The sequence below is a fragment of the Gorilla gorilla genome, chromosome 10, assembly GCF_029281585.2.
Source record: "Gorilla gorilla gorilla isolate KB3781 chromosome 10, NHGRI_mGorGor1-v2.1_pri, whole genome shotgun sequence".
Taxonomy (NCBI): Eukaryota; Metazoa; Chordata; class Mammalia; order Primates; family Hominidae; genus Gorilla; species Gorilla gorilla.
This window is the reverse complement of record NC_073234.2, coordinates 81,545,177-81,559,037: the sequence shown is the minus strand read 5'-3', so window position 1 is coordinate 81,559,037 and position 13,861 is coordinate 81,545,177. Positions and strand designations below refer to the sequence as shown.

Genomic DNA, 13,861 nt, shown 5'->3' with positions numbered 1-13,861 from the left:
TTATATTATCTAAAAGTCACCACCAAAAGAGTGAAAGGCAAGCCACAGAGCAGATTTTTGCTGCACATAAAACCAATATGGGCTTATAACCAGAATATACAAAGTACTTCTATAATTGGATATTCACATGCAAAAAAACAAAGTTGAACACATATCAAAGCATATACAAAAATTAACTCAAAATGGATCATAGACCTAAAAGTAAGAACTGAAAAAATTAAACTCAGAAAAAATCAGAGTCACTCTTAGATTAAGCACTGGTTGCTTTCATATATCAAAAATATAAATAACAAAAGAAAAATGGAGAAATTAGACTTAATCAAAATTTAGAACTTTTGTACTTCAATAGACATCAAGAAAATGAAGACAACTCATTGAAAACAAGATGTAGGGCCCCAACACAGACACTGAGTGGAATGACATCTTACGCAAAAAGGGCATCTCGCCCCCCAAGGAAAGTCTGAAAGAATTGGAAAACAAGGCAGAAGAGGAGCAGCGCATCCTCCAGCAGTCAGTGGTGAAAATGTATGAAGATATGACTTTGGAAGAGCTGGAGGATCATGAAGACAAATTTAATGAGGAGGATGAACATGCTATTGAAATGTACAGACAGCAGAGACTAGCTGAGTAGAAAGCAACTAAACTGAAGAATAAATCTGGAGAAGTTTTGGAGATCTCAGGAAAGGATTATGTTCAAGAAGTTACCAAAGCTGGTGAGGGTTTGCGGGTAATCTTGCACCTTTAAAAACAAGGAATTTCCCCTCTGTGCCCTGATAAATCAGCACCTCGGTGGACTTGCCAGGAAGTTTCCTGGTGTCAAATTTATCAAAGCTATTTCAACAACCTGCATACCCAATTATCCTGTTAGGAATCTGCCCATGATATTTGTTTACCTGGAAGGAGATATCAAGGCTCAGTTTATCAGTCCTCTGGTGTTTGGCGGCATGAACCTGTCGAGAGATGAGTTGGAGTGGAAACTGAATCTAGAGCAACTAAGATAGACCTGGAGGCAAATCCTAAGAAACCGATTGAAGACATGTTGCTGTCCTCAGTGAGGTGCTCTGTCCCCAGGAGGAAGGACAGCAATTCTGAGGGTGACTGAGGCTGCAGCTGCTGTAACTTGCCGAACTTTCTTGTGACAAATGGTCTGGATTTTTTTAAAAAGGAAAAAGCAAGAAGGAATGCTTTTGGTTTTTAGTTTTGTATAAATTATGTTTCATATCTTTTTATTTCAGAAATAATCATTGCTGGAAATGCTGTTAAATTTTTTGGAACTCTTTTTAAAAATTATAGTATTTCCTTTTTTAAAAAAATTAAAACCAGTTATTGGTATGGCACAAAAAGAAAAGAAAGAAAATGAAGACAACTCAGAAATATATTTTGTAAATTATGTATCAGATAAGAGACTAGTATTCAGAATATATAAAAAACTGTTACAACTAAACAATAAAAAGATAAACAACTCAATTTTTAAATGGCAAAGGATTTGAATAGGCATTTTTCCAAAGATGACATACAAATGAACAACAGTCATATAAAAAGATGTTCAATGTCATTCATCAGGGAAATGTAAATCAAAACTACGAGATACCAATTCACACCCAAAAGTTGACTATACTTAAAAAAAAAAAACAGAAAATAACAAATATTGGCAAGGATGTAGAGAAATTGGAACCCTCATACATTGCTGATGGGGTTGCAAAACGGTGCAACTGCTTTGAAAACAGTTTAGCAATTTCTCAAAATGTTAAATTTAGGGTTACCATATGACTCAGCAATTCCACTCTGAGTTATATACCCAAGATAATGGAAAACATATCCATACAAAAATCTGTACATGAATGTTCGTAGCAGTATTATTCATAATAGCCAAAATCTTTCACAAACAAGCTATGCAATGTTGAAGTCCCTGCAAACACCCCAAATACCCATCAACTGATAAGTAGATAATGTGTTATATCCATACAATGGAATATTATTCAGCAATAAAAAGGAATGAAGTATTGATACATGCTACAACATGGATGAACTTTGAAAACATATTATGTGAAAGAAGACAGTCACAAAAGACCACATATTGTATTAAACATTTATTTGAAACATCCAGAATAGGCAAATCTCTAGAGACAGGAAGTAGGTTAGTAGTTGGCTAGGGCTGAGGAGTGGGTATGGGGTAATACAAATAAAATAAAAATTAAAATTGATGGCTAGGCACAGTGGCTCACACCTGTAATCCCAACACTTTGGAAGGCCGAGGCAGGCTGATCACTTGAGGTCAGGAGTTCGAGACCGGCCCGGCCAACATGGTGAAACCCTATCTCTACTAAAAGTACAAAAAGTAGCTGGGTGTGGTGGCAGGCACCTGTAATCCCAGCTGCTCTGGAGGCTGAGGCAGGAGAATTGCTTGGCGGCATGCAGAGGCTGCAGTGAGCCAATACTGTGCCACTGTACTCCAGCATGGGTGACAGAGTAAGACTCTATCTCAAAATAAACAAACAAACAAAAACAAAAACAAAAATGGATTATAGTGGTGGTTGCACAACTCTGTGGGTATACTAGAAAGCATTGAATTGTAAACTTTAGTGAATTGTCCAGTGTGTGAATTGTATCTCAATAAAGCTCCTAAAAATTGAGGTTTTTTTGAAAAAAGAATTTGGTTATAATAAGAGTCATGTAATGTTTTCCTTTGGGGTGAATCTGGAGATTTTGATTAGAAAGGGACTTGTGAGACTTCTGAAATGTTAACAACATGCTATTTTGGGGTCTGAATGGTAGTTACATGGGTGGTTTTTTGTGTGTGATAATTTAAGCTGTACCTTCAAGCTTCTTGCAGCTTCTGTATGTATGTTTATTTCACAAGAAAACATTTATAAAAGTATAGCAAAAAATTTATTTTAAACAAATTTAAATTTAAAACAAATCTAAAGGAATGGGTTAATGATTTTATTTTGTCATTACTTGTCTACTATTTACCAGTGGCGTGAACTGGGCAAGGCAGCCAACCTCTGAAAGCCTCAGTTTCTTCTCCCATTAAACAGGGACCTATTATGTCTGTATAATAGGCTGAACCTATAATTGTTAGTAAACCACCTTCCTTTTTGCCCAGAACATTATAGGCTTTTGACATGATCTAAAAATGTAAAAAGTTATCTGAGAAAATGCCCATATTCTGGGCAGGAGGTGAACCTCCCTGGTCAGTGTGGCACAAAGAAAGGCTCAGTAGCATGGAGGAATGTTAGAAAAATCAAGTACAGGTGAATTTGGACGCTGGCAGAAAGGCAGCAAAATGGGGACAAGGAAGAACTGTCTTTGTTGGGTCCAGGTGTAGAGTCTTTTCAGCAGAGACCAAAGAGAGACCAGATTAGAGCTGGCAGTCAAGCACCAATGGGCATGCATCTACCTCTGAGACAACAGGAGAAATAGGTGTTCCCAAATCCTTGGGCCTTCGGGGATTGACCTATCTGGTAAGATCCAAATAAAATAACTCAGTCCTCCCTCTCATATAATTGCAGAAAGTCTAGTATCTCTACAATGTTTATCAGGGTACAGGGAGAGGGGGAAGCTTTGTCTTTAGTGTTCATCACCTCCTACTGTGCTCAATTCTCCATCCCCACAGCTGTCTTGTTTCTTGTCTCTGCTGTCCTTTCTCTTTACCCTAAGCTAAGGCACAGCTCTCCCTCTTTCCCAAAGCACTGATAATGTAAACCTGCTCCATCTGGTGGTACCTAAGGCTTTTTCAAAGAGTTGGGGATAATGGGTCAAAGAAACTCAAAACAAGAAACTATTTAAATTACCATCAGGGAACAAACACTACCATTAAAATGCCTTTTCCTTCCTCAATGCAGGATAGCATATGAGTAGCCCCTTACTGGATGTGCCTCCTTGAATGAGTTACTTAACTGATGAGTCTTTGTTTCCTCCTTTGTAAAATGGTGATAATCCTAAATATGCTTCTGGGATTCCTCTGAGGATCACATAAATAGTGTATTTGAACACAGAATAGCTATTGACATAGTAAATGATGCCAGTAGTAGTAGACGAAGGAAAATGAGTAATAGCATTAGATCTCTCACTTGGTGATAAATTCTAGAGGCCCATTCCTTCCCACAGAGTCTGTTTTCCCATCTAGTCTCTTCCCTGCATCTAGAATTACAAATCACAAGTTTCTTGGGCTGCAAAGGAAAATAGCTAACATTCCTGTTTCTTTATTATGTAGAACATTTTGGCTACCCTTTGCTCAATCCCATCTATCCAGCATAATCCAGGACCCTCTCTTTCCATTCCAAAACTTTCCTAAATACGGAACCCTGGGCCAGGCGCAATGACCCACACCTGTAATCCTAGAACCTTGGGAGTCCGAGGCAGGTGGATCACTTGAGCTCAGGAGTTCACGACCAACCTGGGAAACATGGAAAAACCCTGTCTCTACTAAAAATACAGAAAATTAGCCAGGCATGGTGGCTTGCACCTGTTATCCCAGCTACTTGGGAGGCTGAGGTGGGAGGATCACCTGAGCCTGGGAGGTCAAGGCTGCAGTGAGCCAAAACCATGCCACTGCGCTCCAGCCTTTGCGATAGGAGTGAGACTCTGTCTAAACAAACAAAAAAACAAACAAACAAAAAAAACATAGACTCTAGATCCTAGAGCTCTGCCTTGAAAGATTCAATAAAATCTGGCTGAGCACAGTGGCTCATGTTTGTAATCTCAGCACTTTGGGAGGCCAAGGCAGGTGGATCACCTGAGGTCAGGAGTTCAAGACCAGCCTGGCCAACATGGTGAAACGCTGCCTCTACTAAAAATACAAAAAAAAATTAGCTGGGCCTGGTGATGCACGCCTGTAATCCCAGCTACTCAGAAGGCTGAGGCAGGAGAATCGCTTGGACCCAGGAGGCAGAAGTTGCAGTGAGCTAAGATCATGCCATTGCACTCCTGCCTGGGCAACAAGAGCAAAACTCCATTTCGAAATTAAAAAAAAAAAAGATTTAATAGAAACTGAAGATAGAGTTTTTTCTCTAAGCAGAACTCAAAGTCAGAGGACCTCTGCTCACCTTTCCCATAAGTCTCACTGGGAAGAAAGGCTGGCATACATTTGTTCTTTCTTTTGCCAGAACAACCCATCGGTGTGGCAGCTTAAATAGTTATTTATTCGTCCTTTAGGACATTCATATCATATCTGAGTTTATTTATTCAACAAATCTTTATTGAATGCTTATTTCATGCCTGACATTCTGCTAGGTACAGGTGAGCAGAGACACACCTGGAGCTCTCTTGGGGCTTTTAGCTGAGTCTGGGACACGGATATTCAATAATGACCAGAAACCCAATGCAAAGTGCAACAGTGATAAATGCTACAAAGGGGAAGTGTCTAGAGCTAACAGAGCACCTAAAACAGATCTTTAACCTCATCTGAGAGGTCAAAGAAGGTTTTCTCAGAGGAAAGGATACAGCCCAAGCCTGTAGTCACCTTTCTGTTAATGTCTGGAAAAGAGGAAGAGTTCAGTGCATTGTGGGCAGGTGGAGCATTCCAGATAGAGGACACAGAAATGGCTTCCAACTATGTGGCAAACCCATGCTTTAGGGATTCATCATAGAACTCATGCAGATCATGATTGTTCCAAGAATTCTTTCCAGAATTGGCACAGATATGGGCAGAAAACCAAGGTGATGGCCAGGCGTGGTGGTTCACACCTGTAGTAATCCCAGCACTCTGGGAGGCCGAGGTGGGCAGATCACCTCAGGTCAGGAGTTCGAGACCAGCCTGGCCAACATAGTGAAATCCCATCTCTACTAAAAATACAAAAATTAGCTGGGTGTGGTGGCAGGCACCTGTAATCCCAGCTACTTGGGAGGCTGAGGCAGGAGAATCTCTTGAACCTGGGAGGTGGAGATTGCACTGAGCTGAGATTAAGCCACCACATTCCAGCCGGGGTGACAGAGTGAAACTCCATCTCAAAAAATAATAATAAAATAAAATAAAACCACGGTGAAGAAGCAAGGCCCTCCTCCAGTTTGCTGAATGTTGAGGTTGTGCCAAAGTAGTAAGAGTATTTCTAATACCAAAATCTCTATGCAGTATGCTCACACACAATGGGTTTACTTAATGTAGATGGAGTTTCCCTGACATACTCTGGAGAAATGGCTCAAGCCCATACACAGTCATTAGAAAGGGAGACTTCTGTTATGTTTGCCCAAAGCTTACAGGAAATATCCCTTGCAACCCACTCTGCCAGGAAACCATCTTTACGTAATTCCTCCCTGTGCTCCAATGGCACCTGTTGCATGTTCTGTCCATATACTTACCTCATGGTAGTTCATCATTTGTTGATATCTCTGTGTGTCTTAAAAGTTTGACAGGAAATATAGCTTAGTGTTTAACTATTTACTATGCTATGTTTAATGTTGCTAAGAGCAATATTTTTCCTTAAAAACAGAAACTTAATACCTTGGCTGCTTTGGAGGCCCCTCAAGAATCTTGCATTTAAGGAAGTAACTGAAATATTAGAACATTTTGTCTGTGCTACATGTCTTTGTATTGCATTTTAGTGGCTACTAATTACTAGTAAAATCACTTTCCCTCTCTTCGGCTCCCCTTATTAAAATCTCTGTGATATAAGGCAGATCAAGATGATCAGTAGGAATACATCATTAATTTTGCAACTGAAATTAAATGAAAATAAGTAGAAAAGAAATAAAGGTTTAGAACAGATATTTGGGATAATTTAGAAACATGTTTGAAATGAACTAATTAAATATTAACCTTATCTAAAGCTATTAAGCTAAAAATGGAAAGCAACTTTCATATAAATTCAGTGATCTGAATTATTAATATGCAAAATTAAATGCCATGTTCAATTTCAGTTTTTTACACAAACATGAATATTGACATTATCCATAAAACCAGAAAGACCTTGCAATCACACGGTGCTTCGAGGCTTGTACAACATGGAGAATTTCAGTTTCCATTAAATAAACAACAAATTACTTTAAAAATTAAACAAAGCTGTATTTTTCAGAAAGTTGATTTGCAAAGTGCCTGCACTATTTCTTCCTGGAATGTAGAGAAAGTGACCCCTAGTGGAATTCTAATGAAGCATTCCTCCAGCTTTGTTCACTTATTTAGCCAATCAGCAGATGCTGCCTGGCTGGGCTCTGGAGACAAAGACATGATTGAAAGTGAAGTTTAGGATGGTAGTTGAGAAGCAAGCATTTGTAGAAAAGATTGATCAGAGCTACGAGTGAGAGAGTGGAAGTAGTTAACTTGGCAATGGGCTGGAGGAGAGCGAGGTAGGGTGGCTGGACAGAGGAGGGTAGAAGTGAGAAAGGCCATTCACACAAAGAGCTTGAGCAGCTTGGTGCCTCCTGGAAACTGCCAGTGGTTTTATTTGGTGAGGAATGAGCACTTCCAGGAGAATGGATAGGGTTAGAAAAGTAGGCAAGGACCAAGCCATGACACGCGACAGGGTCTGGTCTTTAATCTGGTCTTTGGGGATAATGTCCCCCAAACACTGTTCTTGAATATTAATGGAGGTAACAAATACTGCTCAAACCACAGTCAGAATGCTAGTATGAACCAGCCCTCCCATAGATACAAGAGACTGTATAAAAATGGGCTTCTTTAACTATTTGCAGCCCTCTGAAAGACCATGTCAGACAGACTAGAAGATTTTTTAAGTCAGGGAGCAAAGACAGAACTGGGAAGTGGCTTAGACACAAGAGGAACTAGAGAATAAGCAACAGTTTAAAATGTTGTGATTATGGATAGAAAGAAGAGCCAGTGGGCCCAAACATCTCTACAGCAAATACTCCCAGCTGACGGGACGTAGCACGTGTGGTTGAGATCTTACGAATACCCAGCAGGGCTGGAGTGGCAGTTACCTTTAAATAACACCTCTGTTCACAGCAGTGGCGAGGTAAAACCCATTACCTTAATGACAAAAATCACAATTACTTCTGCACCAACCTAATAGAAGCCCAGAGAATGGCAGCCTCTGAGGAAACAGAGGAGGAAATGAAGAAGGTAGAGGGGGAAGGGACAAAGCGGTAGAAATAGAATCAAGGGACAGCCATCTCCTGGAATGGGAGGGAGAGAGAGAGAGACCTTCCAGAAAGTATTCAACAATATCAGATGCCGCAGAGAAATCAGGTGAGGTGAAGCCTAAATTTTGATCATTATGATTGGCAGCCAGGATGCCATGGATTTTCTGAGAGAGAGAAATGGTAATGGAGTGGAGGGCAAACCCTTTATGTAGGAGCTGAGGAACAAACAGGAAGTGAAAGAAGGAGCAAGCCAGCGCTTGCTTTATCAAAGAGCCTGGCTAAGAAGAAGCGGAAGTTACATGAAGATATATGATGAAAGAAGGGGTTTTCCTCCTAAATATTGAAAAAGCTATGTTTATGTGTTCAGGAGAAGCAGACATGAAAAATAAGTGGCTGAAGATAAAGTAGGAAAGATGATTGATTGAATAAAGGACAGAAAAGGGATCAAGAGCATAGAAGAAAACATTTGGATTAGGCAAGAAGATAAGGACGGGAGGCAGGAGCGAGGAATGCATGTTCTGTGGCTCTGTCCATAAGCAAAAGCAGGAATGAAGAGTTAAGCCCAATACCTGCTATTTTTTTTCTCTGCAGTTGAAAGCAGAGGCAGTGCCTGAGAGCCAGAGGGATAGAAAAGGCAAGGAGGCTTGAAGAGAAGCCTTCTAACAACTGTTGTGGAGTAAGGGGTGATGGATGGCCTGGGACAAGCAAAAAGACCCCTAAGCAGCAGAAAGAAACTAACCCAAGGGGAACCCATGAATATGTAGTGGCATGTGTCTGCTGGGTGCTGCGGTGACTTTAACAGCACCCAGGCACAGAAACAGAAAACGCAGATCCCAGGGCCAGCATTTTGCAGATCAGATAAGGCAGAAAAGAAATAGGATGCTGCTAAAATAAAAAAAATTTAAAAAATAAATAAATAAATAAAAATTAGGGACATAAAGCCTGAGGGTGGAGGTGAGGATGGTGTAATGATAAAGTAACAGAAAATGGAGACATGGAGGGGCCGGGGGTCTTGGTGTTGGAGGTCAGTTCTGATGGGGGCAAGAGACTGAGAGCCCAGAGACAGGAGTTTGTGATTGAAGAGGAAAGCGCTAGCCATCTCTTGAGAACGTCTTATGTGCCTGGCACCATGCTAAGCATGTCATCCATAGAATTGTATTTAATCCTTACAGAAAACCTATAAAGTTAATATTATTCTCCTTACTTTACAGATGAAGAAATTGAAGCTCCAATACAGCAGCTAACTTGTGTGGTATCACACAGCTGGTTGACTTGCCCAAAACCTTCACATTTCCTTCTGGTGCTGAGAGGTGGAGCTATTGGGTGATGAAAAGGATAAGGGTGGCCTACAAGAGGGAATTGTTCTTCCAGAGTGGATTTCAAGGTCAGTAAAACAGAGAGCTAGTTTGTTTGCCTGTTTGTTTGTTTGCTTGTTTTGCTTTGTTTTGTTTTTAGAGAACTAGTTTTGTACATGCGCTGGCATGTTGATAATGGATGAGTAAACTATGGTAGCTGGGAGTGGGGATAAAGATACTAGCTAAGAGAGTAGATTGTATGTCCAGAAGCAAGGGTACTGAGCAGAGATACAGAGGGTGAAATCACCAAATTGTATGAGCCCTAAAAGTGGAGACTGTTTTGTATGGGGCTGGGCAGGACTGCCTATGTAATTTGATGGACGCTGTGCAAAACAAAAATGGGGGGCCTAAATATAGCGCCATTAAAGGTACTGAAATATGAAACCGTTTCCTTCTGCAGTCTTTCTCTCTCTTGACCTGTCATGGTGTTTTTATTTGATATTTCATTTCTTGTTCCCTCAGACATGGGGATATTTGCAGAGGGGGTGCAGAGACACCCAGTGGGGGCTCTGTCCCCTGACTCAGTGCATGGCCCACTGGCTTCTGAGTTCTACCTCCCCTGAAGTGCTGCACCCCAGCTGGAGACAGGGAGATCCACCTCCTCATTCCCACAGGCCACCGCCCCCACCCACAGCAGAAGGGGAAGAATCAAGGAGTGGCAACCTCCACATCAGGATGTCCTTGGGACCTGGATCAGGATTGGCAAGAGTCTGTCTGTTTTGAATGAAGTGTTTTGAGTTTTTCTAGCAACTTGGCTGGTAGCTACTGTTTCTAGCAGCCATCAGCAGACCAGACAGAAGCACATCAGTAGGGGATCCACTTGCATGCATCTCCTTGGGCTCACCATTAGGGGTTGCATGCAAGCTTCGATGACACAACCATCATGTGAAAGGTTAAGAGTTTTTAGTGCATACAGACCGTGGGGTGGTACACACCATGCCTGGAGGACACACACAGACACACACACACACACACACGCACATGGTCAGCAAGCTCAGGCAGAGAGAGAAGGGACCCAGGGGCCAACGCCTTTACTGGGTACAGGGCATTATCCAAACAGATTTCCTGCAGGGAGTTTTAATTGGTGGGTTTAAAGCAAGCAGGTACTAGTTCCAGGAGGTCGTGACTGAAAGGTGGTCACTTTGAGTTCGACGGCCAATGTCTGAATGGTCTGTCATTTGCAGGAACATGAATAGAACTGGAAATCATTATGTTAAGTGAAATAAGCCAGGCACAGAATGACAAATATTGCATGTTCTCACTTATATGTGAGAGCTAAAATAGTTGATCTCATGGAGGTAGAGAGTAGAATGATGGTTCCCAGAAGCTGGGAAGGGGGTGCATGTGGGGAACAGGGTAGAGAAATAAAGAAAGATTGGTTAATGGGTACAAACATACAGTTAGATGGAAGGAATGAGTTCTGGTGTTCAATACCACGGTAGGGTAACAACGGTATATTGTATATTTCAAAATAGCGAGAAAATAGAGAATGTGGAATATTTGAAATTTTCAATAGAGAATATTTGAAATACATGTATACAATGTGTGAATATTTGAACTACATGTATACAATGAATCATCACACATTGTATACCTGTATTAAAATATTACATGTATTCCATAAAATGTATAATATTATGTACCAGTAAAAAACAGAATGAATGTTTCATTTAAAGAAAGCAGCATGAAGGCTGGGAGCCCAGCTTGCTGGGTGAGAGATTCTTCCAGTTTTTATCTCTGGCTACCAGCTGGAGCCATTGGAGTGAGAAATAGTACTGGAAACTGTGTCAAGCATGACTGAGCCTTATTTCTGGAATGAAAAAGTTAAACTTGTATTTAACAATGGATGCTGAGGCAACATAAAGTTACAAGCATTCACTACACTTAGCCCTGACAAGTTGCCCACAAACACAGTGTGGCACTGCCATCCTGGAGGGAAGATGGTGCTGCCATGCTCCACCCAAAGATGCCACCAAGGATGCTCACTTAACCTCTGCCCCACCTGCACCTGCATCCAGTCTCCCAACAGGAGCAGAAGGCAATGGCAGAACACAGGTGGGCTTGTTCCACTGACACGACCTGGTCACTGCCTGAGGATCTGACAGAAAGAGGCAGGCTGGACAGGACCCAGGGGGCAGGGAACAGGAGGCCAAGAACCTGACCTGGAGAGGTGGGGAGGCAGCAAGGGGCAGGAGTCCACATGAGCCAAGGCTTCGAGCCCCTGGTGCATGCCCCAGCATCCCATCAGACCTCACTGATAAAACACAAAATAAAAGGTAAAATTGTTGTATTCATTTTCTAGGGCCATCATAACAAAGTACCACAGGCTGGGTGGCTTAAACAGCAGAAATATATTTCTGGAGGCTAGATGTCCGAGATCAAGGTTTTGTTTCTCCTGAGGCCTCTATCTTTGGTTTGTAAATGGCCATCTCCATCTGTCTTTACATGGTCTTACCTGTGTCTGTCTGTGTCTTAACCTTTTCTTATAAGGATATCAATCCTATTGGATTAGGGCCCACCCCAATGACCTTATTTAACCTTAATTGCCTCTTTAAAGGCCCAGTCTTCAAGTTAAGTCACTGTATTCTGAGGTACTGAGGGTTACAACCTTATAAGAATTTTGGAGGAGGTATGAATCAGCCTATAATTGTTAAGAGTTTCAAGACGGCAACTGCAAAGTATGAAACCCCAAGCATGGGGCACCTGTGCACGAGGCCCTGTGTAACTGCACTGGACACATGCCCATGAGGCCGGCACTGTGAGATCAGTGGTGTAGGAGCAACAGTGTGGGGCTAGGAGGATCTGGCCCACTCCTCCCAGACCTAGAGGTGTTGGGCTCATGGAAGAATGAGCACCCTTTGCTGGGCAGAGTGGTAAAGGAAGCCAAGCAGTATCCTTGGATGAAAGCCGGGTTTTGTTAAGACAACAGAAATTGTCAATGCTGTTTTGTGTGTGTGTGTGTGTGTGTTTTGTTTTGTTTTGTTTTTGAGATGTAGTCCGACTCTATCTCCAAGGAGTGCAGTGGCGCAATCTCTGCTTACTGCAACCTCTGCCTCTCAGGTTCAAGTGATTCTCCTGCCTCATTCTCCCAAGTAGCTGGGATTACAGGCAGGCACCACCATGACCTGGCCAATTTTTGTATTTTTACCAGAGATATAGTTTAGCCATGTTGGCCAGGCTGGTCTCGAACTCCTGACCTCAAGTGATCTGCCTGCCTCGGCCTCCCAAAGTGCTGGGATTACAGGCGAGAGTCACTGTGCTCGGTCAAAAAAACGTCTTTAAATAGCTTGAGAATGATGTGGAGTTTATTTGCAAGCAAGAGAACATTCCACTGGACAGAGTAAAAGTGTCTGGGAGGGAGGTCAGCAGCGAGTGAATGAACTCCAAAGGGAAGAGATGTATATGAGGATGAGAATAGAAGAGCATACACAGAACCAGCGGACTTTATATTTCATTATTTTTAACCACACTGGCTTTAAATTCCTTGAACTTAGAAATTAAATTAACGCTAAATTGATCTTTAATTAAATGTTAACATTCCTTGATCTAACTGCTCCTGCACTTCACATACAAGCATAGTGTTCCTGATTGACCAGCAGAAGGACATTTCATGCTGATCTACCCTTGTTCTCTTGCGGTCTCTGTTCCAATGAATGCAACATTAGGAGAGGATGAACTATGAAGAGGTACCTTCTGTAGCTTTAGCATACTGCCTGTTCTTCCACACGGGAAACAAAATCATAATTGATATCACATTACAGTAGCACAAATTAAGCTTAGTCCATTGAATATTTGCATAGGGGTCGTTATCTTCAATATCTTGTAATCATCTCTCCCAGAAAACAACAACAAAAGGCTTGTCTGCCTTTATATGAATAGAAATACAGGTGATTAATAAGTTTAAAGAAGTACAGCAGTAGAATATTACTACAGGAAATTAATAACATGTAAAGTGGAGATAAAACAACTTTCTTATACAGAGTTACATAAGGAAAATACTGATATATTGTTGCATATAGTTTTTGTTTCCTATTAAAATACCATTAAATAAGATTACAAAAATAAATTTTTCATCATACTAATGGCAACCATTAAACAATTAAATAAATACACATTCATTGCAGAAACTTTAGAAAATACTAGTTGAGCATCCCCAGTCCAAAGATCTGAAATCTGAAATGCTCTAAAATCCAAAACTTTTTGAGTGCTGACACGCTCATTGAAGCCTTTCAGATTTTGGGTTTTCAGATAAGGGATTCTCAACCTGTGCAGAAAAACAAAAGAGAATCCCAGCACTTTGGGAGGCTGAGGCAGGAGGATCACTTGAGCCCAGGAATTCAAAACCAGCCTGGGCAACATAGGGAGACCCTGTCTCTACAAAAAAAAATTTTTATAGCCTGGCATAGCAGTACATGCCTGTAGTCCCAGCTACTTGAGAGGCTGAGGTGAGAGGATCCCTTAAGCCCAGC

At 41.4% G+C, this 13,861-nt stretch overlaps 1 pseudogene; it reads left to right on the top strand.

Moving 5' to 3' along the window:
• The first annotated feature begins 385 nt into the window (after positions 1-385).
• On the top strand, positions 386-1,102 carry LOC101146480 (phosducin-like protein 3; annotated as a pseudogene).
• Positions 1,103-13,861: the final 12,759 nt, after the last annotated feature.